This window comes from Astyanax mexicanus, chromosome 4 (assembly GCF_023375975.1).
Source record: "Astyanax mexicanus isolate ESR-SI-001 chromosome 4, AstMex3_surface, whole genome shotgun sequence".
Taxonomy (NCBI): Eukaryota; Metazoa; Chordata; class Actinopteri; order Characiformes; family Acestrorhamphidae; genus Astyanax; species Astyanax mexicanus.
This window is the reverse complement of record NC_064411.1, coordinates 49,268,928-49,282,737: the sequence shown is the minus strand read 5'-3', so window position 1 is coordinate 49,282,737 and position 13,810 is coordinate 49,268,928. Positions and strand designations below refer to the sequence as shown.

Genomic DNA, 13,810 nt, shown 5'->3' with positions numbered 1-13,810 from the left:
AATATATATATAGTATATATATATATATATATATATATATATATATATATATAATATATATAATATATATGTAATATATATGTATATGTATAGGGAGGTCGGAGTTGAATGTTTGTAATTGAAATATAATGAAATGTAATGTGATTGCTTTAAATGAATGAAATGAAAGAAATTAATGAATTAGAATGAAAAAAAAAAAAAAAAAAAACATGCTTCCTCCAACATGTACTAGTACTAGTCTACTATCAGACAATCACTCTATGCCAAAGCACATAAAGTTCATGAATGTTTGAATGAATTGAATTGTGGACCTGTTTTATCTGGTGTAATGGCATTGTTTGGTATGTGTTTCGTTTGGTTTCGTTTCGTTCTGTTTCTGTTCTTGTCTTTTAATCTTTAAATGTAATAGGCCTACTGAACAACAATATTAATATCCTGAGCTGGTCATCATTACAGTTGTATGTAATGCTTTGGAAACACGTTATAACTACTGGAATGACACTTTCTGAGGATGCAGATGATTCACAGTGAAACTGTTCCCAGCACTCGACTGTGATGTTGGTCGTTTTCGTCCTGCTATTATAACGCTGTCGTTTTCGGTGTCCGTGGTTTTCCATGTAAACTGATCTAGTCTCTTTAACTAAGATGACTGATATTGAGGCTTCTGATCTCATCTCTAGTTTTGTAAGTTTTACGGTATTGTGCCAAGTGAATGTACATTAAACTAATGAGATTGCAGTCCCTCTGTGTTTGTGTGTTTTCTCCATTGAAATGAACTGCACTGTGCACAGTTCTACATTTGAATATTTTATGGTTTATTTTATTTATTAATATGAATTAGTAAGTGTTCAAAAGGATTGTGATGCCTGTTTATTTAGGGTATTATCATAAATGTATCCTGGTTTTTCTTCATGATTTTATGGTCTCTTCTCTATAAACTATTAACAACTCTGGGGGAAAAAAATAAGAGACCACTTAAAAATGATGAGATTCTTTGATTTTACCAAATTAAGGAAGATCGATGATCACAACCCATCAAACCAAACTGAACTGCTTGATTTTTTGCACCAGGAGTGAGTAGCATAAAGTTATCCAAAAGCAGTGTGCAAGACTGGTGGAGGAGAACATGCCAAGATGTCCCAACTGTGATTAAAAACCAGGGTTATTCCACCAAATATTCATTTAATTACTCTTAAAACTTAATAAATATGAACTTGTTGCTCTAAATGACAATATTTTTATTTGGGATTTTGCAGTTCATGTTTTTGTGCTGCTGTCCTGATCTATTGGTAAAACCTCTCTACACAAATTGCTTTGATAAAAGACTCTCCCATCCACTAGATGGCACCACTTGACCATAGTTAAGTTAAACAGATTTGTTGGCCTCTCAGATTAATTATAGTAGTAAACATTCAGATCATTTTAATAAAATTAATGTGCATCTGAATTGACTTATTTGCATTTGGCAAGCATTAAAAGCACTTGTATTGGCAACAGAAAGAAGCTTTACTATGTCAAATTTACACAATAAATTCTATAAATCTAATGTAAACCTTTTCTTAATTATTTTAATTTTCTAATTGTAAAAAAGAATCGTAGTCTCCTAATATCATGCAGGGTTTTATACAGAGCTGATAGCTTTACTAAAGAACCTCAAAATCATTTTTATATTTATAATATAAGTGTGGTTGTGGTTGGTGTGGTGCAGTATATAACACCATTGTCTGCTCGTGAGCTACCACATCATGTAGGAGACTGTGATACAATTCCAGGTCTGGGTGACTGCATGCTGCACTATATAACAATAAGAGCCCTTGGGCAAGACTCCTAACACTACATTGGTCCACCTCTGTAAGTCACTTTCGATAAGAGCATCAGTCAAATAGTATAAAATGTATACCAAGTGTATTGCTTTAAACTAAAATCAAATGTGAATCAGTGGTTTAATTTATATTTTATTTGTTTTGACAACAACTAAATACCATTCAAATTATTCCTTTTAGAGGTATAATAATAAATATTATATAAAAGATTTTTAGAGTCGTTTTTATTTAAGGTTTTATGAAAATACAAGATATTTTGGATGTTAAGCAACACTATGCAGCCCTACTCATTTCCAAATAATCGGTGGAAATTGTGATATTTGAATCAATTTTATATTATTTAAAACATGTTACATCTTTAAAAATAGTATTTGGCTGACTTTTAATTTATTTAAAATTTTATTCTTTTTTTTTTTACTAGAATACTAGAATACCACAATAAGTACCACCCAATTCTTCAACACTTTTTTTTTTTTTTTTTGTATATACCAGTCACAGGTTTGGACATACCTCTTCTCATTCAATGTGTTTCTTTTTACAAATGTCTTTTTACTTTGTAAATTTAATATTGAAGACGATATTAAAGATATACCGGAACACATGCTGAATTATTCTGTAGACAAAAAGGGTTAAACAGTCAGAATTAGAGAAATGATTCAGAAACTGAAGTGATCTCTTATTTTTGTCCAGAGCTGTATATATTAATATTTGCCTTACAGATCCACCTTTCTGTAAATATAAAAAAATGTTCACCATTCAAAGCTTAAATAGGGATAACTCAAAATATAAAATAAGTCATCTCCCATTGTTATCTCCATTAGCTTCTGATAATGCTAAAACCCTTTCTCTATCAAATGTTCTTCAGTGAGTCAGTAGGTGGTGCTGCTTAACAGCAAACATGAATGCGCCCCTGTGTTTCTGCCTGTGACCTGAACTTGACCTTCATATAGACTTGTGCTGAATACTGGTCATACTGGCCTAATGTTCTGGCTGTTTTTTTTTAATCATGTGAGAGTTTTCATATAATAATGATAATATATAAGTTTATTATTAATATAGATTGATTAGTAGTAGAAGTAGTTCCTATAATATGCCATTGTGTTCAGTTTGCTTTCAGAGCCCATTTTCATTGTACAGGCAGGACGTGCCATGTGTTCCTACTGAAACTCTGTCTGCTCAGCTTTAATGTGGTCAGCGAATGTGCTCGCTCCTACAGCAGCTTTTATTATCGAGCCCATATGGAGATGTGTTAGTGGTGTATTAATAGAAATGCATTTTATTGCAAAAAAAATATATTAGCACATTTTACAAACAGCTCGTTTTTATTATTTGCTGAAATCAATCAACCATCCTTTTATTGTGACTCAGAGATACAGGACTGAGGATTGAGGATGCCCTTTATTTTCAATATAGTCAAGCACGTACAAGAATCAGGGATTGAAAGAAAGAATACAAATACAATTATATTTAATAAAGAATAATACTTAATAAAAAATAAATAATATAAACAAAAATACACATAATATTCAGGGACATATAAAATGTGTTGAAATAGAAGCTGTTATTGTGTTGTGTTGAGGGGGTTGGCTTTACACACACACACACACACACACACCACAGGGCACAACAGTGGGTGGAGCTGGAGGATGCGGTTGCCATAGGTACTTGGACCAGTGCCAGAAGAAGGGAAAATGTATTTGCATGTATTCAAATTTCTCATGAATAATTTACGACAACGGTTGTAAATGCCAGGTTGATGCTGGCACACACACACACACACACACACTCACATAAACACATACGCCATCTCATCCTCCCCAAGCTATCGAATAGGCCGCATTTTATCAAAAGGGAATGAATGCGTTATCAAAAGGTATGCTATGCTTTTTAAAATATATATTATTCTATTATACATTTATTGTACATCCCATTTTAACATAATATATAATAATGACACAAAACTAATTGAATATGATATAGATTTATTCGATATATACATTAGCCTTTAGTTTGCAGTTAACATTATTCTGCAGATGCTGGTATTGTGAAGGCCTTTTCCTGATTACCTGGCATTCAGAGATGTAGATATTTAGATATTTAAATTAGGCATGTTCAAAGGCATTTGGACACTATATATATATATATATATATATATATATATATATATATATATATATATATATATATATATATATATATAAGATGTAAGATGGTCATTGGTCAGTTTTAAACTGGCATCATAACCATTATCAATTACTGTATTATCAATAGCTAAATACATGTGATCTTTCAATTATACCAATGCCTCAAGTACTGCACCTCTTTATACTATACTGTAACACGTGTTCTGATTTATTGGTTCATTCTATTGCACAGGAAGTGATGTAAAAAGATGGAACGTATGGGATTGGAGGGGTTTATTAAAGGGAGTGGCCAAAGCAGGGAGGTAAACAGTCTCCATTTTGCCCATATGAAAGGCCAGTAGCAATAGTGTTGCTTAGTGTTTGATTGTGCTTATAGTAGAGTTAATGGTGTTGAACTGGGTGTGAAAAAAATAAATATTATATATTTTTTTATTTTTTTATTTGAGTTATTTAAAAGCAAATAATACACAAAAAATATATTGTTGTTTGTGATAAATTCTGCGTTTGTTCATATATCAGGGAGAATACAGGTTAAGGCAAATGTGCTAATCCATTCATTTTATATTAGTGTCTAATGTAAAAAATATGTATATATATATATATATATATATATATATATATATATATATATATATATATATACATAAATCTTAAAGAAAACAATCTTTTTAATTAATTTTTTATTAATTAGAAAAATAATTATTTAAATAATTTATTTAAGGAAATATGTATTTAAAATGGCTGATTTTTAAACACAGAAGTGCAACGACTGTGCTTTTTCATATTTTAATTAATGTTATTTTAAACGATTTTTTTGTAAAGAAAAAGAGCCCTAATTATTGTTATTTTAGTCAATAAAAGCCCTGATATCTAAATAAAAGTCCCTATAAATACATTAAGCTGCAGCTAATGCAGTGGAAATGTGTCAGGGTAACGTTACAACCAACGGTAAGGACCTTTTTTCTTACTCTAAGTAATAAAAAAAAACATTTAGGTAATTACTGAACATGTTATATTTTTTTCTAGACAGTATTTATTTACAAAAATTGCGTTTTTATATTTAGGTCAGCTGTACAGTACAAGTAAAACGTTTGGACACACCTCTTCTCGTTCACTGTTCACTGTTTTTTATTTCTTTATTTAATGTATTTTCTGCATTGTAGATTAATATTAAAGACATGAAAAAAAAATTAAGGGACACATATTATGGAATTACGTAGTAAACAGTTAAAAAAAAAGTCCTCCACATTAACCCCCTGATCTAAACCTGATGAACTGAGATGGTGATTTGAGGTTATTTAATTGGGATGAGCTGGAGCTTCACAGCGTGAAAGAAAAGCAGCAACTATTGTTCAGCACCTCCAGGAACTCCTTCCTTCAAGACGCTGAGAAACCTATTCCAGGTGACTCTCCCTCATGAAGACACTGAGATTAAAATACCAAGAGTGTGCAGATCTGTCCTCAAAGATAAATGTGATACTTAGAAGAATCTAAAGTATAAAACATATTCTGGTTCGTTTAAAACTTTCATTTGTTGACAGAATAATTCCCAATGTGTTCCTGTAGAGCTTTAGTATAGTCTTCAATATTAAATTTAAAATTTAAAAAATCATAAAAAAAAGAAAACACGTTGTGTGTCCAAACTTTTGACAGATACTGTTTGTATATATGTATCTTGTGTTTTATTAAGAATTATCTCCAAAACATATCAGTTTATTTAAAGAAGTCAGTGAAAGTTTACTATGTTCTGTATTTGATATTAATAATTTTGAAGAATGAATATTAACGTCATACCACATACAAATAAACAATCCAGTATTGTGGTGTATTGTGTAACACTTTTGGTGCCTGTATAGCTTTAATAACTTCAATATTAAATTTACAATGTAAAAAAAATCATAAAAAGAATAAAAATACATTGAATGAGAAGAGATGTGTCCAAATGTTCTTCTGGTGTTTTCTCTTCTCTTCCCCAGACATTCACTCAAATATCAAATGAAACATTTTATTTTTCCCTTTTTGAGTTTTAAAAGATTATATTTTAAATAGGCCTATTACAATAACTTAATTATTTTTATATACATTTTGGTTTGGATGATATATTGTCCCAAAATTAGTATGGTAATCTTTAAAGCCATTTTATACACCAACATAATGATATTGTAGCTCTTACATATATAATAAATATGAACCATAAAGTAAATACACCCTGCTAAAGAGCAAAGAACTTTATAACAACATTTGAATTGAAATATAAAAACAACTTTAGATATCCTTAATAAATAAACCATGGAAAATCGAACAAATACTGTTTTAAAACAACGTTAACATTCTGCCTCATTCACAATAATGAGCTCTCCTTGTAAAGACAAGCCTTTTTTTAAATATTTGTTTAAAAATACAAGGTTTTTGATATAATAGTATTATACTATATATCGGCGCTGTCCAATGAAAAACAAGTATCTCTTTTTGTTGCTTTTTACTTTAGTACATAACTTGAACAGACAAACTGTCCCTTACACTGTGCCAACTGTATTTCTTGATGAATGGACCAATAGAAATGCTTAAAAATAACCTGAAAAATCTTTTTTTTTTTTTTTACATTGACTTCCTTTGAAAGTTTAGAAGGTTTTTTTTTCTCTGCTGTAATGATACTGTTTTGGAGATGCTTGTTTTTTATTGGACAGTTGGGCAGGATAATAAGAGCTGCAACTAAAGATTACTTTGGTTGACTAATCTGATGATTTTTTTTTTCCTTTTTTTGATTAGTCGATTAGTCAGCAAATATTTCTGGCATGTCCTTCATCTCTAAAAACAATAGAAACAGTGTAAAATCAAATCTCATAGAACATGAGATTTTAAAGGCATTTAAATGTGTAGATTGTTAAAATGTGGGAATTACTGATATTTATTGATTAAATATGTAATCTAATGAGTTTGGGCACTTTTGGAGACACAGAATAAGTTTAAACTGTGTAAACTGTGTGAGTGAGCCATTTACCCATCTTCCATTGCGTTTCGATCCCTAGCACTTTGTTTAATTGCAGTACTGTTACAAATGAACGATTAGTCGACAATTCAATTTGTAGTCGATTATATCAACTAATCGTTGCAGCCCTAGCTATAATATTTTATATATAAAATGATGTTTTTTGTAAAGTATAGTACACTCTAAGAAATATAAGTACAGATTTGTACTTAAAAGAGTACAAAGCTTGTCGCTGGGGCTGTACCTTATATTAAGGTTCAAAAAAGTACCTTTCAGTGAAAGTCCTTTTTTGTACCCATGGTTTTTGTGCCAGTAAAGATTATAAAGATTATAAACATTGACATCAACTAAAAATGGCTCAAAAACTTGATGATACAAAATTGTCTGGCTTTCAAATAAAAAATGTGCAATTTAAATATATACTGTTTATTAGTACAGTGATGCAGAATACTGAATGTACCTTTTGGCTGGTTAAATGGTACAAATCTGTACTTATTGCTGTTAGAAATGACTTTGTACTTCAGAGGGAACAAATCTGACCCTGTAAAGATCAATATTGTACCTTTGAGGGTACAATTATAAAGAATGTACCTTCGAGTACAAAAAAGTACTCATATCGTACCTCTGTTTTTTAGAGTGTAGCTAGTAGACTTTAAAAGATATTTATGATATGTTAATGAGCTGATTATTTGGATCAGATGTGTCGGGAGCAGGGAAAACACTTACAACTTAGTTTAGGATATGAGGAATCCTTTAGAAACATGTGGATCTTTTCTTTTTTCTTTTTTTTTCCAGAAGGTGCACATCTAGCTATTATTTGTGCTCCTTTCAACTCTATGATTACTTTGGAGTTGATCAAACAGGCCTAAAGCCTTTCTGTTGCTAATCAAATCAGCCCATTAAAAAGTTAGATCAAACTTCGCCCGGCGCCGCTTATTTCAGAGGCCCGGCCGCTTTAATTCAGTCTGGATAAATAAAGCGTGTTCGGGCGAACACCGGCACTCAAGGCCTAACAAGATTAACCAGAGTAGACCAAGTGTGGCGATTCACGCTCTGTCTTTTAATGTGGGGTGTGTGTCGCCTGTGTGCGTGTCTTAAACCAGATGCAAGTGCTTACCCCACTCAACCAGTTCAGTGCACTTTGAGCCTATTTAGCAAGCAAGCCCACCCAAGAGGAGAGCAGTGGGCCTGAACAAGTGTGATTCAACGCATATTCATCTCCTCCCTCTCTCTCTCTCTCTCTCTCTCTCTCTCTCTCTCTCTGTTTCTCTCTCTCTATACACACACCACATACACACTCATACACTGTAGGGTGCATTACAGGATTTACATAATACATACAACATGCTGTATATCCATTCCAATTTGATACACACTTGGCTGCCATTTACACCGGAATGATTATAGTCATCAGACCACCCAACCACCTTTTTCATATACTTATATTTCCCATTACATATGGCCTTTTATTCAAACGAACAGATACACACACAGACTGTAGAATACTTCAATCAGAGCTTTATTGAAAATCACTTTAAGACCAAAATGAAACAGAGGCTTGAAGCTTTTACTTGTGATGTGTGACAAGCGCTGACTAAAAAGATCTAGAAATATATGAATCATATAAAACATGATTTCTTTGCGTGCTTGGGTGCATTTTTAAAGTTACCAGTAACTGTGTTGGATAAGTGTTATGTGGTTACTAGCTCTATAAGAGGTATAAAAACTAGGGATGCACTGAAATCGGAGAAATTTGGGCCGAGACCATATTAAGACAAAACATTTGGCAACGTTTCATAGGTTGCACAGGTGTTTTTTTTTTTTTTTTTTTTTTTTACCTTTGACAATTAACAGTGATTTACTTTATTAACCTAAATGTAATTACAAAACTACCATTTAAAAACATTTACTAAACATTTCCGTAAATATCCCAACAGAGAAAAACAGCAGCAAAACCACACTATAAACTTCTCAGCGGTGCTATTCTAATCATGAATTAACCTCAGCAGTGCTATTCTAATTATGAATTTACCTTAGCAGTGTTACTCTAATACAAAATGTGCCTCAGCAGTGCTATTCTCATCATTAATTTATCTCAGTGGTGCTATTCTACTCATGAATTTACCTTAGCAGTGTTATTCTAATTGTAAATATACCTTAGCAGTGCTATCCAAGTCACATTTGTGTGAAATATACACAGAGAAAGGCAGCCGATGATGTCACTATGCTATTCCTGTACTGCTTGCATCTTTCAGGTGGAAAACAGCTCGTTCATGAAGAGATATTACTTAGTTAACTGATGCTAAGAATGATGACTGATATTGAACATTATTTAGTTAATTGTAAGTGAGCAGAACATAATGAACATAAAACTGAGTTTTATATCCCAGCTCTGTCTCTCACTTCCTATGAAATGTGCATACATATGCAATTTTTGTTTTCAGAAAAAAAAATTCTAATATTGAAATATGATTTAAAATAAATGGATCATTGTTTAGTATGAATTATTTGGTACATTTGTCCATGTTCTGCGAAATATTTTCAGTTGCCAAATATTCAGTGCATCCCTAATTTAAACCATGGTTAGCAATGAATTTTGAACATTACAAATTCATTAACAATAAAAATATATTCTTACAGCATATTTATGTGTGTTTTTCACTTACCTTATTTTTTGTGTACTTACCTTTTGTATAGACAGTGCTCAGTCCTCTCCTTTGGCATTTACAATACAAAAAAAAGAAAAGCCATGAAGGCCTTTAGGATTTGGTTTAAATCAAAAGGAACTCAGGAGCAAAGGTAACAAGTTCAACAGAAACTCATTTTTTCAGCTTGTGTGTAATTCACAACCACCATTCTACACTACACAGTCCTGCTGTGAAATTCTGATGTTTTCCTCTTCTTCTCTCAGAGCTGGACCTGAGTGAGAGCTGTGCGATGTCATGTCTTCAGAGGGATGCTGTTTTGGCCTCACCGGAGGAATCATTCAGTCGGCTTTGTCCTCATTTATTCTGCGTCCGAACAGTGAAATGAACTGTAAGAACAGAGAGAGAAACAGAATGTGTTTTAATACATTAAAAAGTACTAATTAGTTTATATATATATAGTGCCCCAGACAGGCGAGTTTATACAGTATTTGGCCCTGCAATAACTTAGTCCTCCAAATAGTATTCAAACTAAAAATGAACTAATTAGTTGCGCAATTCGCTGAGATTAATTGTGATTAATCACATTTTTTTCTTTTTGACACTGAACCCTTAATAATATCTATTAAAATGTTTAAAACAAAATAATTAGACAGGTAGGTCAGGAGCTATGGGAACTATATGCTTCACAGAAACAGCAACTGTGTGTAAGTGTGTGTAAGTGTGTGTGTGTGTGTGTGTGTGTGTGTGTGTGAGAGAGAGAGAGAGAGAGAGAGAGAGAGAGAGAGGAGGTGCAAAACAGAGTTAATTATGAGATTTAATCCATAATTCAGCACAAATAAAGAGTAATCTCTCTTCTGAATTTAGCAGTAGCAATGCCATAATAATTTGCTAAATTAATACATAACCAATCTCTTTTCTTTAAAATGAGTAAATTATGGGTGGGAGGTGGGGCCGAACTTGGTAAAATTATTAATTTGTGTTAAAAATGCATAAAAAATGCATTAAATTGTCCAGATTAATTGTGTGCATTAGTGCGTCAATGTGGACAGCACTAATAATTTAAACACAATGATCTGTGTGTGTTTAATCTGTTTCCTTATTTTTTATTTTATTGTATCAAAAGCAAACACTGTTCTCAACTATTTGCAATTTGTATAATTTCTATTTTTTTGTCCCTTTTTTCACAAAATGTTCAAAGGGCACCAAGAGTTTTCATATGTTGTAAAACATTTAGGTGTTCAAATGATGGTATTTGTGTTTAACACAATATTTTAACAGAGTATATTTAATATTAAGAGCGCCTGTGAGTAACTCCCTGTTGTGGAGTGATTGGATGGCAATTGAACATTAATTTAATTACTTAAAAAAAATAATAATTATTTTATTGACTTAAAATATCTGTACGTTTTGTATTGTATATATGTAAATGCATCAGTATCAACAGAAATTTCTGGCTCTTTATACAGTACATAATAATTCCTCAATATAAGGAGCATTTTCAAGTTCATATTTTTGTACATATATTACTTTTTACATTGCATGAAAAATGTATAGTGAATGAACCAATAACAAGAATGTATTCTCTTCTCCTATAATGTTATATTTTGGACATAAAATGCATTATTATAGCAGCAAGGAAACAGACAGTTTTGCATTTTTTTGGTGCTAATATACAGTCCAGAAATAGACTTAATATACAGAAATAGACTTAAACTCTCCCTGGAAATAAGTGACTTGCACCAGATGTTTTAATGTTTGTCGTAAAAGCAGTAAAACCGCTTGGAAGTGTCTTTCACAGCCCTTTATATGTGCCAGTCATATACAGTATATAGTGTAAAACGGCCACTTTAAACTGCTAGAAATATACCTCAATACAGTGCGCTGAGAGAAATACTATATACCATTAGATTAAATGCTTTATTAGCATCAATACAGGAAAATGTAAGATATTATTTTTCTCAGTAATGTTACTGATGCATTTTTTAGGAGCGCTTAGTTCAGAAATGGTGAGACTAACACGCACACACAAGCACACAGAAATATCACAGTTTATTATGGCTATTTTTTTTTCTAATATTTATATTGCTCAGTACTGTGCATGAGTGGTGTAAAATCCAATATAGATCCCGAAACAAAAAAGAAAAAACTGTCTACTAGAGCATTAACGAGGCATCAGGGTGTAGCCAATCAAAGTAAAGGATGGAGAAAGAGGAGGGGCTTATGCATTGTACACAGCAGTGCTTTATTAGGGCTTTTTTTTGACAGAGCGCTTATAAAACTGAAAGGTTGCAAATTTGTTGTAGTTTATCTAGAGCATATTTATTTTATTATTATTATTAATACATTTATTGGTTCCACTTTAAAATAAAGCTCCTTTATAAAGAGTTTGTGAATAGTTTATAAAAGAGTTTATTTAGGGGTTATAAATTAAGTTATGAATACTAACATAACATTAACAAACATTAATAAGCACTTACAAACCAAATAGACAGAACAATACAATTTAAATGACAATTACTTTTTTTTTTTACATACAGTTGTGGTCAAAAGTTTACATACACTTGTAAAAAAACATAATGTTATGGCTGTCTTGAGTTTTCAATAAGTTCTACAACTCTTATTTTTCTGTGATAGAGTGATCGGAACACATACATGTTTGTCACAAAAAACAGTCATAAAATTTGGTTCTTTCATAAATTTATTATGGGTCTGCTGAAAATGTCACCAAATCTGCTGGGTCAAAAATATACATACAGCAACAAAATTTGTCAATTTTGGTGATGTAGCGAGTTGTGTCAATCAAATTAGCTTCATGTCATGGCCTCTTCACTTCTTGTAAGTGATTCTGATTGACTACAGCTGTTGACTTCTCATGAGCCCATTTAAATAGGGCTCATTTGACCCAGTGATTAGACTCAGCTACAAAAGCTACAATGGGAAAGTCAAAGGAACTCAGTGTGGATCTGAAAAAGCGAATTATTGACTTGAACAAGTCAGGGAAGTCACTTGGAGCCATTTCAAAGCAGCTACAGGTCCCAAGAGCAACTGTGCAGACAATTATACGCAAGTATAAAGTGCATGGAACAGTTGTGTCACTGCCACGATCAGGAAGAAAACGCAAGCTATCACATGCTGCCGAGAGGAGATTGGTCAGGATGGTCAAGAGTCAACCAAGAATCACCAAGAAGCAGGTCTGCAAGGATTTGGAAGCTGATGGAACACAGGTGTCAGTCTCCACAGTCAAGCGTGTTTTACATCGCCATGGACTGAGAGGCTGCCGTGCAAGAAAGAAGCCCTTGCTCCAGAAAAGGCACCTTAAGACTCGGCTGAAGTTTGCTGCTGATCACATGGACAAAGATAAAACCTTCTGGAGGAAAGTTCTCTGGTCAGACGAAACAAAAATTGAGCTGTTTGGCCACAACACCCAGCAATATGTTTGGAGGAGAAAAGGTGAGGCCTTTAATCCCAGGAACACCATGCCTACTGTCAAGCATGGTGGTGGTAGTATTATGCTCTGGGGATGTTTTGTTGCCAGTGGAACTGGTTCCTTGCAGAAAGTAAATGGGATAATGAAGAAGGAGGATTACCTCCAAATTCTGCAGGAAAACATAAAACCATCAGCCCGAAGGTTGGGTCTTGGGCGCAGTTGAGTGTTCCAACAAGACAATGACCCAAAACACACATCAAAAGTGGTAAAGGAATGGCTAAACCAGGCTAGAATTAAGGTTTTAGAATGGCCTTCCCAAAGTCCTGACTTAAACCCCATTGAGAACATGTGGACAGTGCTAAAGAAACGGGTTCATGCAAGAAAACCATCACATTTAGCTGAACTGCACCAATTCTGTCAAGAAGAGTGGTCAAACATTCGACCTGAAGCTTGCCAGGAGCTTGTGGATGGCTACCAAAAGCGCCTAGTTGCCGTGAAAATGGCCAAGGGACATGTAACCAAATACTAATGTTGCTGTATGTATATTTTTGACCCAGCAGATTTGGTGACATTTTCAGCAGACCCATAATAAATTTATGAAAGAACCAAATTTTATGACTGTTTTTTGTGACAAACATGTATGTGTTCCGATCACTCTATCACAGAAAAATAAGAGTTGTAGAACTTATTGAAAACTCAAGACAGCCATAACATTATGTTTTTTACAAGTGTATGTAAACTTTTGACCACAACTGTATCTAATAATAAAATATAGAAAG

At 32.8% G+C, this 13,810-nt stretch overlaps 1 long non-coding RNA gene across 2 annotated transcripts in view; it reads right to left on the bottom strand.

The window, feature by feature from the left end:
• Positions 1-8,454: 8,454 nt before the first annotated feature.
• Positions 8,455-13,810, bottom strand: part of LOC111194515 (uncharacterized) — a 56,885-nt gene continuing 51,529 nt past the window's right edge. For both annotated transcript variants that reach the window (XR_002651116.2, XR_007438896.1), the window contains one exon: positions 8,455-9,990. This is a non-coding gene — a long non-coding RNA (uncharacterized LOC111194515). The remainder of the gene's footprint in view (positions 9,991-13,810) is intronic.